We start from the raw sequence: 20,096 nt of genomic DNA, 5'->3' as shown, positions 1-20,096 counted from the left end.
AGTGAAGTGGAATTTAGCAGGTAATGGCATTTGGCATAGTATACCTTATATCACTATATTTGGCATTTAGTTTGTGTTCACATTTCTGGTTTGAATTTCAGGCTTATAGTTTGGTTTGGTTTTTTTAACCAAGATTAAAACATATAAAAATGGCATGAGTTTAAAAAGAAAGTTGATTTTCATCTTAATGACGGAAGGAAAAATCAAAGTGAATGTATACCTGAATGTTTGAAATTTTTAAGGAATAGAAAAAATGCAGCTCATAATCTTGAATCACCACGTAGTCAATTTGACCAAGAAACTCAGAAGAAAAAAAGATAGAAAAAAGAGTAAGTCTTGGGATATTATCTCTACGTGACATCAGCTCAAACAAGCCTATTTAAGAGGTCAGAATGGACCTTAAAATATCCTCAAGGCTATGGGGTTTTGAAAAAAGAGGGAACTTTATTGGATTTAATCTATTTGACAACTGACCTGGGAGAGGGTTCTATCTGAGCTCAGGCTAGTCCTGGATCCTGATATTACATGCCATTCAATTCAATATAGCCTGGCAATATTGCAAGGAAGTGTTTGGGGAGTTTGAGAGAGAGGTGAGGTTTGATGCTGGTTGTATCATCATAGTAAGCTAAGTTTGGGGCAATTTTTATGTCATAAATTCTAACATTTATTTCTGAAAGGACATGAAAATCTTTTTTTTCTAATTGCTTCTCTTATTTCCCAAAAGGTCTTCTATAAATTGGTCAGATGATAGAAAATAAGAATGAGTAGATTTTGCATTGGATATTGAGTTCATTGTATTATTCCTAAAACTTGCTAGTGTCTTTGGAAAAGTTTATGTGTCACAGTTCATAATAAAATCTGCTAATTCATATTCTTTCATACTTCTAAATACATGATGATATAATTTCACAAAGCCAATATCATTTTATGAGAGTTCTAATGGGTTAGGATTTGTTTTGTTGCTTACAAAATAAGTTTTCCCCAACACGAAACAATTTCTAAAAAGAAAATCAAGCCTCTTTTCCCAGAGGAAAAACTTAGTCCCCTACAGCCAAGACAGAACATGGATTAAGGACCAGGGTCAACTAGAAGTCACTATCTCACCCTCTGGTGAGACACCAAACCATCCTGAAAGAAAACTCTTCCACAATTCTCTCAGAAACAAGAGACCATTCAACAGTAGACACAATTACCTGCAAAAAATTCTTTGCACCTATACTCTGCTCTGCACAGATCATACCAAAATTTGTCCAGGGGTCACTATAAGATAAAGAATTTAAAAAAAATACAAATTACATCTGGGTCTCTATTTCAAAGAGGCACACAAAATTTCCCACTATCATTCCCTGCCAATGCAAAGGCTTTCCTACTGGAATTCCAGCTTACCCAATAACACTACAAGAAGGCTTAATTAAAGAAAATAGAAAATAAGATCAAATGAACCCTGAACTAGTGTGAGACTACTGTGAAAAGAAGTTAGTAGATAAATCATGTTCCATGGGTTTTAAATGCATAAGGATTTCATAATAAAGCAAGCAGTCTAGGTCTATTTAAATGCAAAAAAAGAAAAAAATACAAACATTTATCAGATAAAGAATGGCATTTTAGTAATACAAAATCCATGCTTATTATATTAGTCTCATTAACAATGTTGTTGTTTTTCAGTCATGTCTGACTCTTTGTGACTCTGTAGACCATAGTATACCAGACCATTCTAACCCCCACTCTCTGACAAATTCTATCCAACCTCATGTTTATTGCTTTCATGACACTATCCATCTCATCTTCTGATGTCCCTGTCTCCTTTTGTCTCCACAACAGGGTCTTTTCCAATGAGTCCTGTCTTCTCATTATGTAGCCAGAGTATTTAAGCTATATTGGCCTTCCAGTTAATAGTCTGAGCAATTTATTTAAGTATTTACAGTTTTAATCTCCTTGCTGTCCAAGGGACACTCAAAAATCTTCTCTGGCACCACAATTTGAAAGCATTGATTCTGTGACACTCAGCCTTTCTTATAGTCCAACTCTCACAGCCACGTATTGCTACTGCAAAAACCATAGCTTTGACTTTATAGCTTCTCAACCTTTGATCGCAAAGTATATATTCGATGTGATTTTGATATTGACCATCTGGTGATGTTCATGTGTAGAGTCATCTTTTGGGTTGTTGAATAAGTGTTTTCTATGACCAAAGAATTATCTTGACAAAACTCTATTCATCTCTGCCTGCTTCACTTTGTACTCCAGAACCAAACTTGTCTGTTATTCCAGCTATATTTTTACTTCCTACTTTAGCATTCCAATCACCTATGATGAATTGGACATCTTTTTTGGTGTCATTTCTAGAAAACATTGCATATTTTCATAGAATTGATCAACTTCAGCACCTTTGTCATCAACAGTTGGAGCATAGACTTGTAGAACCATGATATTCATAGGTTTGTGATGGATTTAAATAGATATTCTGTCATTTCTGAGAATATATCCCAGTACTGCTTTTCCTACCCTTTTATTGACTATGAAGGCTATTCCATTTCCTTTAAGGAATTTTTGCCCATAGTAATTATTACATAATTCCCACTCATTTCCCACTCCCATCCATTTAGATTCACTGTAGATGTTTAATCTTTCCTTCTCCTGTTTAACCACATCCAGCTTACTTTGGTTCATGGATCTTACATTCCAGATTCCTGTGCAATATTGATCTTTAAAGCATCAGACTTTCCTTTTATCACCAGATACATCTGCAGCTAAATTTCCTTTCATCTTTCGTCCACTTGCTTCATTAGTTCTGGAGCTACTTGTAGCTGTCCTCTGTTCTCCCTATAGTAACATATTGGACAGCTTCCAACCTGAGGCACTCATCTTCCAGTGTCATATCTTTTTTCATTTTAATACTATCGACAAGGTTTTCTTAGCAAAGATACTGGACTTCTTTGCCATTTCTTTCTGAGGAGTCCCTACAAATAATAAGAGCCCAATTCTATCCTATATAAGGCCCCACATGTAGGGATAGCTCTGAACACTCCCAAAGCAAAGCTAATGACAAAGGCATACCCCCAAGTGTCAGGGAGGCTTTCATTGATATCATCACTTTGAATCTTCCAAATTACTCCATCCAGCTAGTCGCTAGTGATTAGTACCTCATCTAGATTTAATCAGCTAACATCAATTAGATTTTTAGAAGAGATATTTACTACAAAGATAAAATAAGAACAGAAGTTAGAAATATTTCTCTCAACACCTGGGAGTACACAGTCCCTTATACCATTATGGAGAGTGGACTCAAACTGAAATCAGTTTTTACCTAACACTTGCCCAAATAAGTTCACTTTCAAATGTTACATGGTCCATTGGACTGAATCTCTATCATTGCTATACTACAACAAGGATGTCTCCTGGACCATTAGCCATCACCTTACAGCCACTTCCAGCATAGACTTCAATTACCAGATTCTTGGTGATTTGTTCTCCTGTCCTTTAAAAGCTCAGAGATCATAGCTTCCTCCAAACTCCTTAATCTAAAATTAACAAAGAATATACACAATGGAGATAGAAACAATATGGTCATAGACTCTCAGGTTCATGCTGGCTCCTGCTGATGAGGACCTAAAATCCCTCCTCTACCTAGAGGCCTTCAGCATATCATCTGCCTTCTCCAATGCCAGCCAGTCAAGAAAAAAGAGAGAGAGAAGTACTCACTTTAGTCTCCTAAATGCATACCATTTCTGGGTCTACTATGACTCAGAAAGGATTCTCCTTATTATGTGGATAGTGGACCATATGCAGGTACAGAATATCTGAAGGTGCTCCAAAATCCATGTGGGGATTGTATCAGCAATCATAAGGACTGGGCTGATTGGCACATCATTCCATTATACTCTCCCCTGGTTATCAAACTTGGGAAGATACATAAGGGTGAGGTTAAAACCATGCTACTCCATTTTTAGTCCAGATAACTTAAATAGATGAGACCATTTCTCAGTCAGCAATCACAGCCTTTAGACTCAATGTAAAACAGCCTTTGAAACAGAATTATGTGGTACAAGATCAAGTTGGGATAGAATGAGGAAAATTACCATGTCTCAGGAGTAAACTATAATACTAGCAAGCCAGATAAAACTTGATTCATTTGAAAGGTTGGAGCAAGCATAACACTCTAACTAAAAGTGCTAATAATGAATTATGTGGAGATGGAAAGGCCCTATCTTTGGGCTTAGCCATATCTCCTCCCCACCTTTGGGGGGTGGAAGAACTTGGAAGCGTCCAGAAGATTTTCTACTTCCAGACTTTTAATCATCATCCTTCATGGTCTAAGACATCAGTGTCTAGAAGAAGTATCTATGTAACAAAAGAGCTTACGAGAGAGACAGAGAGAAAGAGAGAGAGGTATTAACATATATACATACACATACATTTGTACATATATATGTATGTGTGTGTGTGTATAATATACATATACCCACACACCACACATAATTAGATAGATCAAGCTATCAATCTTTCTAAAACAAATTTATTAAGTATTTATTTTTAATATTCTTTTAAAAAATATTTTGGGTTCCACATTCTTTCCTTCCCTCCCACCCAATCCCTATCCACTAAGAAGGCAAGAATGATAATATCAATTAAATATATGAAATCATGCAAATCATACAAAACATTTTCATATTAGCCATAGAACAAAAAAACTGAGAAAAATAAAGAAAGTGAAAAATTGTACTTCAACTTGTTCTCAGAGTTATCAGTTCCTCCTCTAGAAGTGGATAGAATTTTTCATCATGAGCCTTTTGAAATTGTCTTGGATTGAGTTAAATCTTTCACAGTTGATCATCATTATGATATGGATGCTACTCTGTGCAATGACCTCCTGTTCTTTTTCTTTTTTTTACCTTTTATTTAGTATTTTATTTTCCCCCAGTTACATGTAAAGACAATTTTTAACATTTGTTTTCAAAACTTGGAGTTCCAAATATACCCCCCTTCCTCCCTCCTAACCTTCCCTTGTTGAGAAGGCAAGCAATTTTATGTAGGTTATACATGTATGGTCATGCAAAACACATCCATAATACTCTTGTTGTGAAGACCTCCTCGTTCTGCTCACTTCACTCTGCATCAGTTCATATAGGTCTTCTTAGATTTTTCTGAAGCCATCCTACTTTTCATGTCTTATAGCACAGTACTATCTTATCACAATCATATGTAATATCCTGTTCAATCATTCCCCAATTGATGAGCATTGTCTCAATTTCCAACTCTTTGTCACCACAAAAAGAGCTGCTATGAATATTTTTGTACATAAGGTTCTTTTCCTTTTTCTTTGACCATTTGGGATACAGACCTAATAGTGGTATTGCTGGGTCAAAAGATATGCATAGTTTTATAGTCCTTTGGGCATAGTTCCAAATTGCTCTGCAAAATAGTTGAACCAGTTCACAACTCCACCAAAAATTCATTCATGCTGACTGGGGAACAGGACAACCAGAATATACGCCATCTTGGAGTGGGGGGGGAGGGTAGAAATGGGGAGAAAATTTGTAATTCAAATTCTTGTGAAAATCAATGCTGAAAACTAAATATATTAAATAAATTAAATAAAAAAATTCATTCATGTATCTTTCTTTTCTGTCATCCTCTCTAGCAGTTATCACTTCTGATAGATGTGAGGTGGTATCTGAGAATTGCTTTAATTTTCATTTTTCTAATCATTGGTGATTTAGAACATTTTATATGAACATAGACAACTTCAATTTCTTTTAAATACTGCCTATTCATATCACCTGGTCACCGATCAATTGAGGAATGATTCTTATTTTTATAAATTTGACTCAGTTTCCTATATATTTGAGAAAGCAAATTTTTTATCAGAAAAACTTGCTGTAAAAGTTTTTTTTTTAATTACTTCATTATCTCTAGTATCTTTTAGCAAAAAGTAGTTTCCCTGATCACTTCTTTTAGCTAGGTCTATTTTTGCTTTGTCTCAGATCATGATTAATATCCCTCCTTTTTTATTTCATATAAAGCATGGTAAATTTTTCTCTAGCCCCTTATTTTAATCGTGTGTGTGTGTGTGTGTGTGTTTCTGATATTGCTTCCCATATTCTGCCCTTTCTTTTATCAGCTCTCCCCCTTTCTTAATCCCCTTTCCCTCCTATTTCTGTGATGGGCGAGATAGAGCTCTATACCCATCTGTGTGTGTGTGTGTGTGTGTGTGTGTGTATACACACACATATATATTTGTACGTATATGTATGCATACATGTGTATACGCACGTACATGCGTATGTGTATATGTATATAGTTCCCTCTTTAAACCAAATCTATTGAGTTTCAAGCATTGCTAGCCACATTTTCCCCTTCACTGTAAAACCTATTCCTTGTGTTCCTCTTATATGTGAGAAACATTTCCACATTCTACCTCTCTCTTCTTCCCTTTCCCTGGGCATTCCTCTTTCTCACCCTTCATTTATTATTTAACATTACCCATGGTCACACCCATGGTCTCTTTTTATGTAGACTCCTTGCAGCTAAATTAATAATGATAAAGTTTGTAGGAGTTACATGTAACATTCTCCCACAGTTTAACATTATTAAGTCTCTTACGATTTCTCTTTCATGTTTACCTTTTATAGTTCTTTTGGGTCTTATGTTTAAATGTTGAATTTTCTATTCAGCTCTCATCGTTTTTTATTAGGAATGCATGAAAGTCCTCTATTTCATTATACATCTATATGTCACTTTCAGTATTACACTCAATTTTGCTGAATAGGTATTCTTAGTTGTGATCCTAGGTCCTTTGCTTTCCAGAATATCATATTAAAAGCCCTTCACTTCTTCAATGTGAAAGTACTAAGTCTTGCATGATTCTGACTCTGGCTACAAGAAATTTGAATTATTTCTTTCAGGATGCTTGTAATATTTTCTTCCTGAAATGGGGACTCTGGAACTTGAGTATAATATTCATGAGAGTTTTCATTTTGGGATCTTTTTCAGAATATGACCAGATTCTTTCAGTTTCTACTTTACCACTTGATTCTAAGATATCAAGGCAGTTTTCCTTTATAATTTCCTGAAATATCAGGTCTTGGCTCTTTTTATGATTATGGCTTTCATGTAGTCCAATAATTCTGAAATTATCTTTCTTCAATCTAATTTCCAGGTGACTTGTCTTTCTGATTAGATAGTTCACATTTTATACTTTTTTCATGTTTTAATTTTGTTTTATTGTTTCTTGATGTCTCTTGGAGCCATTCACTTCCACTTGCCAAATTCTAATTTTTAAGTTCTTTTCTTCAGTGAATTTCTGTGACTTTTCAGGAGGGCAATTTTGTTTCTAAGGTGTTATTTTCTTTAGTATTTTTGACCCTCTTTTACCAAGTTGGTAATTCTTTTTTTCATAATTTTCCCATGTCACTCTCATTTCTTTTCCCATTTTTTTCTCTACTACTCTTACCTCTTTCTTTAACTGTTCTAGGAATTCTGGTTATGTTTGGATCCAATTAACATTTTTTTTTCTTCGAAGCTCTGCATGTAGATATTTTCACATTGTTGTCTTTATCTGAGTTTGTCTGGGTCTTTCTCTTCACCTTACTAGCTTTTTACGATCGAGTTCTTTTTTGCTGTTCACCCATTTTCCCAGCCTATTCTTGACTTTAATCGTTATGTTAAAGTTGAGCTCTGCTAACCTTGGGGTTGTATGGTTCCAAGCTTCAGGCTTTTTCATGATGCTATTTTCAAAGCTCATTCTGAAGGTGTTCAAGTTTTTGGTGCTTCCAAGGTACTATGATCGGGAGAGGGTTAGTCATTGCTCTCTTGGTCTGTGCTCTAGTAATTACCCAGGAAGGTCCCTTGAACCCTGCAGCCAAAAGAACTAGTGTTCCTCTTAGCCCTGGAACTTTGACTGGCTGCCAGCACTAGTACCCCTCTCTGCCTTGGAACTGCATATAGGCAGAGGTGCATATGGGCGATAGAGCTGCCAATAAGTGCCGGGTGCACCCAGTGACAGCAAAGGATCCTCTTTGATCTCTTTCTGATCAGTTATGAAACCCCGTTGCCATCTCTGGACTGAGTGCTTTCAAAGTTGTTGCTCCCACTGTCACAGCCACTTCAAAGACCATGTTGCCACATGGTCTCTGTGCCAGCCCCCAGCCCAGCATCACAGATCTCTCCTATGAACCTGCTAAGTTTTCTTGGGCTAGAAGAATGTCTCACCCTGATCTTTTGTTGTTTCTTCTGCTCCAAAAAAATTTTTGAGGCATTATTTTAAGTTGTTGGCAGGGAATATTGGGAGAATTCAGGTGGGTTGCTGCCTCCCTACCACCAAGTTGTCTTTGCCACCTATAATGTCTTTCATGTCACTTCCTACATCTTTTGCAATATTCTGCCGTACCCATCACACATCTTTCTATCATGCTTAGGTTCATCTACATTGAGTTCCTGGTGTTCTGTATTTCAGAGCTACATAAAATTACCAGAAGACTATTTTTTTCATATTTTTGTTATAATGAACTTACTAAAGATCATCAGACATGAACACAGAACAGACATGAACACAGAACAAACATGAACATACAAAGAACAAATAAGAGATTGTATATGAAATTGGTAACTTCTGTTTTATATAGTTTTATTCCATCTCTGCCTCAGTACAAATTTTTGTTATCATAATTATTATTTAATTCAAATTTAGCCAGGTAGTTTGAATATGGAGTGGCTGTTCTGTATGCCTTTTGGAACTTCCTCTACTTTCTTCTGTGTACTTTTTAATGATTCATTGGTATTTTTTTCTTTTCTTCTTTAAGTACCCTATCACTATTACCCACTCTTACTCATAATTCTCACCTCTACATATTAAAATCATCCTCCCAAAAACAAGTATAGTCAAGAAAAAGCAAATTCACACATTGGCTGTATCTTTAAGTATATGCCTCATTCTATACCTTTAGTTCAACATCTTTCTGCTAAGGAACAGGAAGCATATGATTTGTTTTCAGTCTTTCTGGAGTTGACCAGAGTTCTTAAATTGTTCATGGTTGATTTTCTTTGCAGTATTGTAGGTCTTATGCAAACTGTTCTGCTAATATTATTTTGCATCAGTTCATACAAAGCCTCCTAGGACTCTTTGAATCTATCATTTTCATCATTTCTAAAAGTGTAAAAATATTGATTCACATACCATAATCTATTTAGCCATTCCCCATTTCAGTTCTAGTTTTCCAGTTCTTTGCTACAACAAAAAGCATTACTACAAATAATTTTGTTCATCTGAGTTGTCCCTTTCTGGTTTGTTCTCTTTTAGATGTTTTTGATGATGCTATTTTAAGGTTAAAGAATATTGACTGTTTAAATGCTGACTTTTGTGGTATAATTCCAAATTATCATATTCTAGATTGGATGGTGACATTGAAAGTCAACAGTTAGGAGTACATTAGTATGCCTAATGTATGGTACCAATTTTAAATAGATTTTACTCTCTAGGACAAGAATTGCATTTCCACTTGTTTACAATACTGAAAAAGTGCAATGTTCACTGCTCTCCCTCTGCACACATTCAAGTATTCAGAATGCCCAGATTTACACCATAGCTTAAATGTTACTTTTAAACCAGTACTGCCTTGTATGCCTGTCCTCTTACAGGACCTACCTTGAACAAGTGTCGTTTTCTTTTTCTTTTGTTCTTTTTGGTCATCTTTGTCACTCTCATCCATGTCAGGTAGAATTTCCTAGATATTTTAATTTGCATTTCTCTTTTTTAAGTAATATTTTATTTTCTTCCAAATACACTTAAAAATAATTTTAACATTCAGTTTTTTTTTCATTTTGAGTTCCTAAAATTTTTTAAAAGAATGTTAAAAATTATTTTACACAAAATTAGTGGAAAATAAAATATTAAATAATATGTTTTAAAATGAAAATGAAGTGAGGATCCATGGGAAAAAAATTTGAATTCCAAATTCTGTCCTTCCTCCTGACTCCTCCCTGAAATGGCAAACACTTTGATATAGGTTATACATGTCCAATCATGCAAAATATATTTGCATATTAGTCATGTTGTAAAAGAAAACACAGACCCCACCACCCAAAAAGTCATGAAAAAAGAACATGAAAAATATGCTTCAATCTCCATTCATATTCCATTAGTCCTTTCTTTGGAGGTAGATATCATTTTTCATCATGAGTTCTTTGGAATTCTATCAGATCATTGTATAGCTAAGAATAGCTAAGTCATTCACAGTTGATCATCATTACAATATTGTTGTTACCATGCACAATGTTCTATTGGTTCTGCTCACTTCATTCTGCATCAGTTGAAGAAAGTCTTTCCAGGTTTTTCTCAAAGCATCTGGCTTGTCATTTCTTATATTACAATAATATTCCATCACAATCATTGGCCACTTGTTCAGCCATTTCCCAATTGATGAGCATCCCCTCAATTTCTAATTCTTTGCCACCACAAAAAGAGCTACTGTAAATATTTTTATATAAATAAGTTATTTTTCTCTTTTATAGTCTCTTTGGGATACAGACCTAGGAGTGGTATTGCTGGGTCAAATGGTACGCACAGACTTATGGCCCTTTGAGCATAGTTCAAAACTATCTCTGGAATGGTTGGATCAGTTCACAAGTCAACCAACAGAGCATTAGTGTTCCAATATTCCCATATCCCATAAATATTTATAATTTTCCTTTTCTGTTATTTTAGGCAATTTGATAAGTATGAGATGGCATATCAGAGTTATTTTAATATGAATTTCTCTAATCAATAGTTATTTAGAGTATTTTTATGTGACTATAGCAGCTAAGTGGTGCAGTAGATAAAGCACTGGGCTTGGAATCAGAAAGACTCCTCTTCCTGAGTTCAAATCTGGCCTCAGACACTTACTAGCTGTGTGATTCTGGACAAATTACTTACCCCTGTATGCCTCAGTTTCCTCATTTGTAAAATGAGTTGGAGAAGGAAATGGCAAATCACTTCAATATCCTTGGCAAGATAACTTCAAGTCGGGTCACAAAAAGTCATGATAAAACAATTTCACAACAAAAATTGGATATCTTTGATTTCTTCATCTAAAAACTACCTGTTCTATTCTTTGACCATTTATCAATTAGTGAATGACTTGTATTATTATAAATTTGACTCCATTGTCTCTATATTTGATAACTGAGGCCTTTATCAGGGATATTTGCTGTAAAAAAAGTCCCCAGCTTTCTGCTTTCTTTTTAATTTTTAATGCATTGGTTGTGTTTCTGTAAAATCTTTATTATAATTTAATATAATCAAAATTGTATATTTTATATCTTATAATGCTCTCTGTCTCTTATTTAGTCCTAAATTCATACTTTATCCATTGATCTGACAGATAAATTATTCCATGCTTCCATAATTTGCTTATAGTATCACTCTTTATCTAAATCATGTATCCATTTTTACTTTATCTTGGTATATGGTGTGAGACGTTTGGCTATGCCTAGTTTTTGCCAAACTGCTTTCTAACTTTCCCATCAGTTTTTTTGTCAGATATTGAGCTCTTATCCCCAAAGCTACAATCTTTGAGTTCATCATATATTTGCTATTGTGCATGATATACCTAATCTATTACACTAATCTACCACTATTTCTTAGCTAGCACTAGATTATTCTGATAATTTGTAGTACAATTTGAGATCTAGTCTGGCTAGGCCACCTTATTTAGCATTTTTTTCATTAATTCCCTTTATATTCTTGACCTTTTGTTCATCCAGATCCTTCCACTTGTCAACTCCCTTCTTTGTGTTCTCTTCCTGTGAGTAGAATGTAAAATCCTTAAGAGCAGACCTTATGTTTGCTTGTATCTGTATCCTCAGTTCCTGGAACATGTTGTTGTTCTTCATTTGCTCAGTCATGTCCAACTCTTTGTGTCCCCATGGACCACAAGATGCCAGGCCCTTCTATCCTCCATCTCCCCAAGTCTGTCCAAACTCATGATTATTGTTTCCACAACACTGTCTACCCATCTCATCCTCTGCCATCCCCTTTTCCTTTTGCCTTCAATCTTTCCCAGCATCAGCCTCTTTTCCAATGAATCTTGTTTTCCCATAGTATTTAAGCTTCAGCTTCAGTATTTGACCTTCCAGTGAAATTCTTTAAGTATTGACTTATTTGATCTCTTGCTGTCCTAGAGACTCTCAAAAGTCTTCTCCAGAATCACAGCATTCAGCTTTCCTTACAACACAACTCAAACAGCCATATATTACTAATAGAAAAATCATAGCTTTCTCTATATAGACATTTGTCCTCAAGGTGATGTCTGTTATTTTTAGTTTCCTGTCCAGATTTGGCATAGATCTCTTTCCAAGAAGCAAGTGTCTTCTAATTTCATGGATGCAGTTACCATCTGCAGTGATCTTTCCTTGATTTAGGTATATGGACTTTGTATCAAAAAAACTATTTTGTGATGATCTTTCTTAATTTTGGCAAATAACTTAAGTAACGATGGAATTGTTTCTTGAATGCTTGATACAATTTATCTGTTCCTACTTTCCCTCTTATTTGAGGGTACTTTTATGGCTTATTCAGTTTTTTTTTTTCCTTTTTCTTTTTGAGATTGTGTTGTTTAAATTCTCTGTTTCTTATGCTGTTAACCTAGTGTAACCAGAATGGCCTTTGTTTTCTTTGAATGACTCAGCTTACCTCATTGAGCTTCCCTGGACGCTGGGGCTTGCTCTTCCGGGGCAGGACCAGAACTTCCTGTGTGATGAGTCATGGGGCTGGCTGAGGGGAGGTGTTAATGTCTATGCTAGGGGGAGGGGCCAACTCAGGAACCAATCGGCCCTGGTCATTCGGGCGGTGCTTGATGATGTCACAAACTCTATAAGAGGGGAGAGGACAGCTTGAAGAGTTCTCTCTTCCTTTTCCGGTTGGAGCCAGCGACAGTTACAACGACCGTTACAGAGGCAGTTACGACAGTTACATCGTCAGTTACAGTTGCAGCTTCAGTTACAGACACAGACACAGCTGAAGCAGGAGCTGCCAGTAGCAGAGCTGACCTACGGGAGGAAGCTGAACAAAGACTTCAGTCCAGTGGGTAATCTTATTACCATAAAGGGGGAAACATGATTTGCTTTACGCAATCATGTTTCTCTGTAGCCTCCTGGTTACTCTTTCAAGGCGTACTTATTGGGCCTGGAAGATTTTGATCAACATATCAAAATGGGGCTTCTGGTTCATGGGTTGGTTACTGTGGAGCCTAAATGAATGTTTTGATTCTTCTGCCTTCTACTTTGAGAGTTTCTTATATCCGGCGGTTCCGAACCTTTCAGACATGTTTATGATCCTCTTTGAGATTATAAACTCTGCCCTCCTGATACATTTGGCGTCACGAACAGGATCGCTAGGTATAAGATCTCTATTTAGAAGCAGAACAATTTCAGAGGAAGAGATGAATATCCCAGGATGGGAGGATCCATTTTATTCCTCCCTAGCAAAAGAATTGGCTAAAAAAGCTGGACCCTGTGAAAACTGGGAACCAAGGCTACGGAGAGGAGATCCTAGGGATTTGGAAAAGTGTTTACGAGAAGTTGGGATTCAGTCAGGGGCATCACTATCTAGGCAAAGCTGGATAGTGTTATCAGCCTACCGGCTAGTATACGAAAGATTGAGATTAAGTGAAAGACATGGGGGCACTCCTACCCCACAGGAAGAAGGGGAATCTCAGATAGCAGGAGACCAAACTGACTCAAATGAGAACTTTTCTATTAATGCGGCTAAGAGCAACAGGAGACCAAAAAAGCCCAGAGTGCATTTCAACCCAGCCCAGAAAGAGCCTGACTGCCTGCTTCGTCCTAGCCATGGTGGCAGAGGAAGTGAGTGGGGAGAGAATGAGACAATGTTAGGGGCTGAGGCACAAAACACTACTGGGGTTCAGGATGTGCCTCACACAGAGAATAGGAGATGGTTAAATGATCAGACAAGGGCTCGACCCATACAAAGGAGGAAGACAGAAACCCGAGGTGAAGATTCAGTTACAAGGGAAATTCAGGAAGATTTCTCACCGCAAGAGGTCACAGATATTTTGAGTAGATTCAGCCAAAGAATAGGAGAACCATTGATATCTTGGATGGTAAGACTCAGTGATCAAGGGGCCGGTGGAATATCAGTAGATGGGACAGACTGCATGAGATTCATAGGTATCAGCCATGATCCTCTAGTTCAACAAGCTTTTAGGGAACATCATCAGCAAGGAGATGGTGATAGCAGGACTACTCTGTTGGCATTAGCCGCTGTGGGATGCAATAAGAGATATGCTACTGATTCTATGTGGCCCACTGAGCACAGACCCTGGTATTCACTTAGAGATTGTATCATGAGACTAAAGGAGGAGGTAATGAAGACTGCCATTATGACAGGAACTGCAGACAAATATTACAATGATTCAATGGAACTGCCTCATAGGAATTTAATAATTAGGACAGCTCCCCCTGCTTATAAACAACTAATTTTGAATTTATTACTTGGAGAAGTAGGGAGCCGTCTTACAACAGTGATAAATAAGATTTTACAGTTATATGATTTAGGTGACTGGGGAGGGGATAGATCTCCTCGAGAGAGAAGGGTGAATAACCAGCAAACTTGGCGCCAAAGGAGAGTAACAAGGAAAGAAATGTTTACCGCTTTATTGAGAGCAGGAGTAGGTTTTGAAATGATAGATGGAATTCCAACCAATGAATTATATAGAATGTACAGAGATAAAGGCCTTGATAACAGGAGAGATAGGGAAATCAGAACTGCTCCTGCAAATGCTACAGATGTTGAACCTTCATACCCAAGTGAAGCACATGAAAGGGAATACTAGGGAACAGGCCAGGCCCCAGCCCAAATTAAGGAAATACACAGGCTGGATTGTAGACCTCACATTAACTTGACCATATATTGGAAAAATGGGTCAAGTACGGTAACTGAGGCATTAATAGATACTGGGGCCGAGGCCACCCTTATTTATGGAAATCCAGACAAGTTCAGCCATGGAACTCCTATTACCATCACAGGACTAGGAGGGACTGAAATATCAGCCAGACAAGTTAAATTGATGATGAAAATTGGACAGTTGCCCAAGAAAGAATATAGTGTGGTTATTGTGCCTATTCCTGAATACATCATTGGAATAGACATTTTGAAGGGTATGACCTTAAACTTACCTGAAGGGAAATACCAATTTGCTGTGAGGAAAATAGGCATTAATGCAGTCTTAGTGGGGAAAATCAAGATGGATCCAATCACTTTGCCCGAACCTTCTGAAGTAATTACTTTGAGGCAATATCGTGTGCCAGGTGGGCAAGATGAAATTGCCAACACTATAAGAGAATGTGTTGAGGCAGGAGTGTTAGTCCCTACAACTACTCAATGGAACAACCCTGTCTGGCCAGTCCGAAAGTCAGATGGAACATGGAGAATGACAGTAGATTATAGACAGCTGAACAAAGTGACTCCTCCCTTGTATGCTGCTGTCCCAGACACGGTTACTTTAATAGAGAGAATACAAAAACATGAAGGGACTTGGTATGCAGTTATTGATTTGGCCAATGCCTTCTTTACGATCCCAATAGACCCCAAGCAATGGAATCAGTTTGCTTTTACTTGGCAAGGCCGACAGTATACATTTACACGCCTGCCGCAAGGATATATTCATAGCCCAACTATTTGCCACAGGATTGTAGCTGAACATTTGGATGAATTAAAGTTACCTGGTGTACAGCTTACACATTACATAGATGACATCATGATACAGGGAAAGAATATAAAGGAGGTGGAGGAGAGTTTAGCATTATTAATTGACCATATGAAAAGCAAAGGATGGGAAATCAACCCCGCAAAGGTTCAAGGGCCAGCTCAAACTGTAAAATTCTTGGGGATACAGTGGAATAGAGGACTGCGAGAAATTCTCCCACAAGCTCGACAAAAAATCCAGGATTTTCCCAGCCCTACCAATAAGAAAGAGGCCCAAAAGTTCATAGGGCTGTTTGGTTATTGGAGACACCACATCCCACATTTGGGACAGATTTTAAAACCCTTGTATAAAGTCACCAGAAAGAAATATGAATTTGACTGGGGACTTGAACAAAGTAGAGCTTTTGAGGAAGCAAAGGCTGCTATTCAATTAGCTCTAGACTTATGGCCTATGCAAAATGGGCCAGTGGAGTTACAAGTGACTGTACAAGATGACTATGCAAATTGGAGTCTGTGGCAAAAACAACAAAGCCGAAGTGTACCTTTAGGCTTTTGGTCAAGGAAACTGCCCTCATCTGGAGTGCAATATACACCTTTTGAGAAGCAGCTGTTAGCTGCATATTGGGCTTTAGTAGAAACTGAGCAACTAACTCTGGGTCATGAAGTGGTATTAAGGCCTGGAATTCCAATTATGACTTGGGTAATGAGTACCCCAGCTTCTCACAGAATTGGACATGCACAAGAGGCAAGCATAATCAAATGGAAGTGGTATATTCAGAATAGGTCCAGAGCAGGCAAAAATGGAGTTTCTGCTCTACATGAATCTGTGGCGAACATTGATACTGAGAGCAATGAAAAGCCCCTTGAATCTAAGCAACAGATGGTACCATCCTTAGTGAAATGGAATAATGGATATGACGGACTAAATGAAGAACAGAAGAAACATGCTTGGTTTACTGATGGGACAGCAAAATATTTAGGACAGAAGAGACATTGGAAAGCAGTAGCCTATAACCCCTGTACAAGGAGAACTCTGGAAAGTTCTGGGATAGGTGGAAGTAGCCAATATGCTGAACTGATGGCAGTGCATCAGGCCATCAGAGCAGAGAAAGGAGGACAGTGTCATATATTTACTGACTCGTGGGCGGTAGCTAATGGATTAGCTACGTGGATGCCTATATGGAAGAATCAGAATTGGGAGATTCATGGCAAACAAGTTTGGGGTAAAGAGTTATGGGAAAATATATGGGACATGTCTTTGGTTACAGATCTGTCAGTTTTTCATGTTGATGCTCATGCAACCCTGACCACACCAGAACGTGAGTACAATGCACATGCGGATCGACTAGCAAAGATTGCTACTGAATGTATTGTCCCTACTCCGACTCCAACTGATGACCCAGCCTTAGCAAGATGGGTCCACCAGACTGCTGGCCATTTAGGGGTCCAGGCCACCCATCGATGGGCACAGGATCGAGGTATCAGTATTTCTCATGCGTTGTTAAAACAAATAACAGAGGAGTGTTGTATATGCCAATTAGAAAAAGAACGAACTCTTCCTAGGATAGTTACTGGAGAAATAGCAAGGGGAAAAGTTCCAGCCCAAATTTGGCAGATAGATTATATTGGCCCACTACCCCAGGATAAAGGATGTAAATATGTATGTACGTGTGTTGACACCTATTCAGGTGTACTAGTGGCTTGTCCTTATAAAGACGCAACTCAGAAAAACACCTGTAAAACTTTAGATATTGTAAGTTTATATTATGGAACCCCAATGCAGATTCAAAGTGACAATGGGTCACATTTCAAGGGCAAAGAAGTGAAAAGATATTGTGTGTTGAATAATATAGAATGGATATATCATATTCCATATTACCCACAAGCATCTGGGCTAATTGAAAGAATGAATGGATTGTTGAAAGAACAGCTGAGAAAATTAAGCTCAAATAATTCATATCGACATTGGAAGGATAATTTGTCTATTGCCTTACGTAATTTGAATAATAGGCCTTTAGGGGGAAGTACACCTCTAGCCAGAATGATGACCCCAAATCTGCAGATCAGAGAACAACAAACATGTGAGATCCAAAACATTGAATTTTGGACTGTGAGGGAAGATGTCCCACTACCAAGTCCAGGAACACCTGGTTCAGCAGGATATGATTTACATTGTATAGAGAATTTTAGGTTAAATAGGAAAGAGATAAGAAAAACCCCTACTGGAGTATGTATGAGAATCCCCAAGAATCATCTTGGACGGATATTACCTAAACCAGGATTAGCGGCTCAAGGAATACATGTATTGGCTGGAGTGATAGATTCTAATTATCAAAAAGAAATTGTTGTGACACTCCAGAATATGGGTAAAAAACCTGTACAATTTTGTAGAAATGATAGGATGGTTCAAGTCATTATTATCCCCTGTGAAAAAATACCCTTTGTGAAAACTGACCCTCCTCCCAAAACAACTACTAGAGGGGCAAAAGGGTCTTGCTCCATTGATAGAATAAAGTCAGGAGCTAAGGTATGGGTAAAACGGAAGCCAGATGATATTCCAAAGGCTGCAGAAGTTATAGCCCATGGGAAGGACAACACTGTAACAGTTGTCTATTCAGGGGAAAATAATTACCAAATCGTACCCCTGAACCATATATTTTACCGTGAATAGGTTATAATAATAGATTCACAGACTATTCTTTTTGTCCTTTGTTTTGGCTAACCTTGTTGCTAGTTTTGTTTCCTTCAGGCTTAAGCACCCTGCACTTTCCGGTGACTGCCTAAGCATGTAGCATTCTTGGAATTCCTGCCAGCTCGTTAAAGAAATGACCTCTGGAATGGGACTTTTTGGGGGCAGGGCCATCTCTACATCCAATTTCAGCATGAAGAAGCTATGGAAAATGAGACCTTCACCCCTCACCCCAAGATTTTGAGCCCCAATCGTTCAAGGGGGGTGGAAATGATGATAGTGTTCTGTTTACTTATTTTGTGTTATCCTTGCTGTGTTGTTTTATTGTTATGATATTATTGATCCTATGTAATGGATACAAGGATTTAGGGGTGGACATTTGAATTATTAATAATTATTTTGGGGATGATTGATTGAAGAGATTATCTTGCTGGGATCTAGGGGTGGATCACATTTGAATCGTAAACCAATATTTAGGAATGTCACTGAATGATATGTTTTGCTTTATAATGAATGATATGTTTTAGTTTCCTTTGTAATTGGATCACAATGTATGTTCTAGGATACATGGCTGATTAGATTATGTATCCTATAACAAGGGGTGGAGTGTAACCAGAATGGCCTTTGTTTTCTTTGAATGACTCAGCTTACCTCATTGAGCTTCCCTGGACGCTGGGGCTTGCTCTTCCGGGGCAGGACCAGAACTTCCTGTGTGATGAGTCATGGGGCTGGCTGAGGGGAGGTGTTAATGTCTATGCTAGGGGGAGGGGCCAACTCAGGAACCAATCGGCCCTGGTCATTCGGGCGGTGCTTGATGATGTCACAAACTCTATAAGAGGGGAGAGGACAGCTTGAAGAGTTCTCTCTTCCTTTTCCGGTTGGAGCCAGCGACAGTTACAACGACCGTTACAGAGGCAGTTACGACAGTTACATCGTCAGTTACAGTTGCAGCTTCAGTTACAGACACAGACACAGCTGAAGCAGGAGCTGCCAGTAGCAGAGCTGACCTACGGGAGGAAGCTGAACAAAGACTTCAGTCCAGTGGGTAATCTTATTACCATAAAGGGGGAAACATGATTTTGCTTTACGCAATCATGTTTCTCTGTAGCCTCCTGGTTACTCTTTCAAGGCGTACTTATTGGGCCTGGAAGATTTTGATCAACATATCAAAATGGGGCTTCTGGTTCATGGGTTGGTTACTGTGGAGCCTAAATGAATGTTTTGATTCTTCTGCCTTCTACTTTGAGAGTTTCTTATATCCGGCGGTTCCGAACCTTTCAGACATGTTTATGATCCTCTTTGAGATTATAAACTCTGCCCTCCTGATACACCTAGGCACCTTTTATTTTTAAAATATTGATCCATTTTATTTGATATAAATTTTGTTGGCGTTGGCACATAATTATATGAAACATTTTCTAATTATTTCCCTTGTTTCCTTATTTTAGTGTGAATTCTATATTGTTACTTTCAATATTGGCAACTTGGCTTTCTCTCTTTAATATCAGATTAAATGATTAATCTATTTAATTTTCTTAATTTAAAACTTTAAATGGTCATAGTTTAATTGTTCAATTTAGTGGGATTTATTTTTGTCACAATGCTGATTTGTAATTAACATTTTTGTAGGGTTTTTAAAAGAAGTTGCTGCTTTTCTAATTTTTCTTAGTTGCATATATAATTTATTGATTTATTCTTTTTTAT

This window comes from Trichosurus vulpecula, chromosome 6, assembly GCF_011100635.1.
Source record: "Trichosurus vulpecula isolate mTriVul1 chromosome 6, mTriVul1.pri, whole genome shotgun sequence".
Taxonomy (NCBI): Eukaryota; Metazoa; Chordata; class Mammalia; order Diprotodontia; family Phalangeridae; genus Trichosurus; species Trichosurus vulpecula.
The sequence above is the reverse complement of the archived record's forward strand: the minus strand, read 5'-3'. Positions refer to the sequence as shown.